This window comes from Festucalex cinctus, chromosome 5, assembly GCF_051991245.1.
Source record: "Festucalex cinctus isolate MCC-2025b chromosome 5, RoL_Fcin_1.0, whole genome shotgun sequence".
Taxonomy (NCBI): domain Eukaryota; kingdom Metazoa; phylum Chordata; class Actinopteri; order Syngnathiformes; family Syngnathidae; genus Festucalex; species Festucalex cinctus.
Genome location: NC_135415.1, coordinates 18817007 through 18822522, shown reverse-complemented (window position 1 = coordinate 18822522; position 5516 = coordinate 18817007).

Sequence of the window (5516 nt, the reverse complement as noted above, 5' to 3'; positions counted from 1 at the left end):
TTTGCTGGACTGCGCACGACATATATATATATATATATATATATATATATATATATATATATATATATATATATATATATATATATATATATATATATATATATATATATATATATATATATATATATATATAACTGAACTAGCGTTTTATTTTGTGTTTGTATTAATAAACATTGTCGAAGGATAAAAGTAAGCAATACATGAAATAGACTGTACTTCAATCATGTGGAATTCACAAAAGACTGGGGGAAAAACAAAAATAAATGTACAACACTAAACGTGCATTTATTGAAACGCATGGCAGCTCTTGATCACTGACACAGGCTATGTTTGAAACGTCGCCACTCAACACCTCGCCCGTGTTTCCATACACCGCAATTTGCATAAACAGGAGTCATTTATGAATAATGAATACACGTGCATTCAGCTATGGGGTTCCTCATGGAACCCCATATTTAGCGGGAGCCTCTCATTTGCATATCAGCACAGCTATGGTTTGATTTTCTAGCTCAGTGTTGTTTTCCTTAACAGTCCCGAGAACCTGCATAACCCTCATGCAAGGAATTATAGCGCTTGAACAGGTACGTGATTCATGAAAATAAAATAACTCGAGCATGGTGCATGTATTCTGCCATTACAAGTTAAATCTGTCTATGATTTGCTTGTCAGTGTGAGCACTGTGCGCGTTTTCCTCATCTCAGCCCTTTGCTCCGTCCTGTCGTTGCATAAACATAAGGATAAATGCAATATTGATGAGATCACGACGGTGTTGTGTGCGCGCGTGTGCGCTCGTTCGTTCGTTTTTTTTTTTTCTGGTGGGGGCTAAAGGCCTTATATTTACCCACTCATTGGGATCTCCACATTAGTGCAGTGTGATTTTTACTTTTTTTTTTTTTTTTTTTTAATGTTATATTAACTCAAAATTGTGCATTTTAGAATATCTCTTTTCTGTTAAGTCCTTAATTACTGCATTAATGCTTGTCACTTTTTTTTTTGTAAAGGATAGAGTAAATATTATGCTTGTGAGTATTACTATATTGTCTGTTTACACATGTTGCATCAATTGTGGTTAAAGCAACACTGACTGACACATACCATATATGCTATTAGTTAGCCCCCTCTGGTGTTTCGGTTTATGATGTGTTAGCATAAAGCCAGCAAATTTAAAGACAAAGCATGTGGTTGTTTGAAGTACACAACATGTCATTTTTTGGGGGAGTGACATAAAACAATATGAAGACTTTTAGGGAAGATTTGTTCTTAATGCTAAACCTTTGCTTGTTGTGAAATGAGTTGAGTTGAGGAGTAAGAAATTGGGGTAATCCATTGCATGAGAAGGGAAGGGGGGCTGCGCTTAAAATGATCACAGTAGATTAAGCTTTTTTTTTTTTTTTTAGCATGTAAATTAAGACTAAAACAATAATTATTGCTTTAAATAAGCAAACACTTATTCATCCGTTTTTTATGAGACATTTGGGGACCCTGGATAATCTCGGGGCCCAAGCAACTGCCTGTTTTTTTTTTTTAATTGCAAGTCTGCTCTTGTGTGAGTGTGTGCGTGGGGGAGTGCATATGTGTGTGTGTTGAGTGTGTGTATGTTTTATACTCTTGCCAATGTTTTATGGGAAACAGGAAGATTGCAGGTCATCACTTTGCAAGACCGGCATATTTAAACCTTATCTCATCACTCCTAAAATACCACAGGTGATAAATGTAATTGTGATGTTCTGCATTTGATTATTATCGTTATATAATATTATCCTCAAACCCTGGCTTAGAGCCTATCAGGGGCCATTTTTGTTGTTATAAAGTCCTCTTAGGGTCGTATTAAATGAATGGACCAAAAAGAACATAGTTATTATTATATAGCACATTATAAATGTTTGGTTGTTAAATGTTTTGGGGCATTTTAGAACAGTTCCTCTGTGGTTTTATTTGTTTTCAGAATTTCATGGTCCTCCACTGCCTTAGTTGCTTGATCCTGTAACTCGATTGAATCCATTTTAAGGGTTTACTTTATGACACATAATCAGTGTTTGCCACATTACCACCTGGGGGCAGTATTATACATCAGGCATACATATACAATGTATATGTCACAGCTTCTCAGTAAGATTCAGGAAAATGTGTCATTCTTTGCAGAGGATAAAGAATATATAGCTGTGAGTAAAATTAGATTATCTATTGATCTGTGGCAACGGTGCTTATAATACGGATTCAAACTAAATTTCCCAGTATTGTACATATTATTAAGCACAATTATTTTGTGAATGTTTTAATTGCAAGGCAAAATTGCGTTTTGTTTGAGAATCACTTAAGTTGCCATCATGGATTTGCCCCTGCTGTCATCGACTTGAGTTTCGCACCTCTCCAATGAAGTTAGCCTCCACCTTGAATCGTGTCTTTGCTCGCAAATGACAAACCTTTTCATGCACACAATGTGAAAAGATTGCAATTTATGGACACAATGTCACCTGAAATCCAAGCACTGACTGATGGATTGGTACATTGTCACCTTGGCTGTCCACATCTGAGAGGAGGGAGGCTGATACAATACTTACCACCACGTGTGCGAAGCCCCTCTCTCTTGTATAGAAGGAAATCATTTGGAAATAACCTTGGCAGCCATGCAAATGATTTCTCTGACCAATGAGCTCACTAAATCTCATTTGATGGTCTTCATTTTTGTTAAGCAGCTCAGCTTCACGCGCCAACAAATACAATTAAAGCCTGATTCTAAATCCCCCCCATGTGCATATTAATTATGCTTGCTCCATTACAACATGCACCCCCCCACTTGCCCTTTTTTTGTGTGCAGCCGTTACCGTGGTAACCGGCGCTTGATGTCAGAGCCACCTCCAAGGACACTCGAACAGGCGATGGGTCATGTGCACCGAAGCTGGGCATCAACAATAAGATAGCCACCAATCACCCCCCCCGCCCTCGCATATATTTTGCCGCATGGGGGAGTGTATGTTTGAGGTTGAAACAAAACAGGAAGTGCATGTTGATTTGATACGTGCGGCGTGGACGAAGCCCCTCAGAGAGCCACAGGTCTATGAAAAGCAATTCCAAATTTGTTTGAATGTGTCCCTACATTTGGTTTCCTCTGGTTGGCATTGGTTTTTCCTCCCTTCCCCCTCCTCTGCAGACACTTAACGTACCCCCTCCCACCCCCAGCTCTCTAATTGAGCTTTGTGTCTACCTCCATCTCTATTCAAACACAACCTCATTTGCATACGGCTGCCGCACCACGGACAGCTCCCCAGCTGTACAGTAGAGAACTAAATGAGGAACACAGACCCACTTTACGTGACGCGAATATTAAGCAGCCGACGCATCCTGTCAATGTTTCCGCAAAATACAACAAGCACCTGAGAGATGAGCAGGAGAACCAAATCAATGCATTCACTGCTGAGACACCTGAAAAGACACGCACTGTTTACTGTGTCGAAACGTTTCGTGTTATAAATTCATGTGAAGGAAGTCAGAGAATTTTTGTTGTTCAAACAACAATTCTAGGATTGACACTTTAGGGCTTCTCAGTCCACAATCACAATTCCAATTTATCACTTTGGTACAATGTAAAAATTACAAAAATCTATGTCATTAGCCTAAAAGCATATTTATTTATTTATTCATGACCGTGTCGATTCTCAGTCATCCAGGTCATGGCAATCCACATACAAAAAAAAATAAAAAATAAAAAATGTTGAATTATGACTTACATGCTGGCAACTATGCTATTAGGCTAACAATTTCTGAAAGAAAACGCATAGCGTGATAATCCTCATGTAAACATTTCCGCATTTCTCCAATCAATTCAGCCTCAATTTAGTTATATTCCAATGCCACTTGAAACAATTTTAATGCATCTATAATGAACAAATCGGATCTTTAGGTTAAGAAAACCAGACGCGAAGAGTCAAAATGTAGTTAACGTTACTTGTTTTTATTAACTACACACATGCAAAAAAAAAAAAATAGCAGGTTAGAATACTTACATTCACCCAATTTGATCATTAACATTGTGCTAAAATGTACAAAAATATAAGAAACACATCCTAAATAATTATTCAATTGGAAGGTATTGCACGTAAAAAAAAAACAAGTAAATTTTCAAAAACAAACAGTTCAAATGTGTTTAAATTCAAAGTTAAATACAACTGAACTGTACTTGGGCAGTGATTCTTTTGCCTGCCACTAGAGGGAACCTGTGTACCATTAGTTGCACCCATAACACACTTTGAAAATAAATCTGTGTATATGACACTGGCATGGACATCGGAATTCAGAATATTCCGACAGATTATTCGGTTCCTTTCAAAATAATCTATAAACAAACATAAAATACAAGATGTCTCCCATCGTATGCGCTGAGGCCCAAACTCGATCGACAGCAGCGAGCTCAGCCTAGAGAGAGGACATGTTTATTATTATGGAATTTTAGTGACACTTTGCTTGAGTGCAGAGACACAATTAGCATGCCTTTTTTTTTTTTTTTTTTTAATAAATGCCCTCCAAACCCACTTAACAGCTTAAATACACACAGAAAAACAGCAACACAAGGACAAATTTAACTTCAGGCACATTGGTGGACATTTATGACATTTCCTCTCATTATAAGATTAAGATTTTAAAAGGTTGTGGCTGTTGCTCTTTATATGGGAAAGAAATGCGACTTAAACTTTACATTGCAAAGATCTGAAATGCTCTTCTGTAAATGGTTGCGAGTATTTAGATTCATCTCTGTGGGTCAAATTGGTGTGCACAGCTCACGTTTCCTCACTGTGAACGTTCATTTTGTTTACCATCTGGAAGGCCCTCCATAATGTATGCGTAATTATGTACTGTAAGCAGTGGTATTATTTTTGGCTTTAAATAATACGGTGTTACTGCACCTTAAATAATATATGTTTTGAGTAATAGTTATTTTACAGTTAAAAAAAAAATGTTGTAGACTATAGATACATAAATACATCATAATGTTTTGGTTAATAACATTTTGTTGTGACACTTATAGGAAAATGAACCCTGAATATAGTAATGATAATAAACTACTACTAATACAAAAATGGTTAAGGATTTTCTTTTTACTTAATAATATTGCGGGATTCAAAGGTTGACCAATAACCATAGTGTAAATTTTGTATGCATTCAATTCTAATTAGGAGCAGCATGCTTGAATATAGAAGACAAATTATGTGTATAAAAATGGAGGGGATGAAGCCTGCTTGATCAGGGATGGTTGCTTAGCAACCCAAATCATTTTTTCTAGACCAAAAAAAAAAAAAAAAAAAAAAAACTCCAGGATTTAATAATCAGGTTGTGGGCATTAAAATGCAAAGCAGGCTCTCTGGCTGCACCTGAAGGACAGCAGGAATTAGACGGGGGTAATTTTGCTACTTACAGGTGAATGGCTGACCTTCCCCAGCAAGTGGCTGTCAAAATCACACTCCAGCACCACAAATTACACAAGATAGGTTTTAAATATGTACTCTTTTCAGTGGATGAAA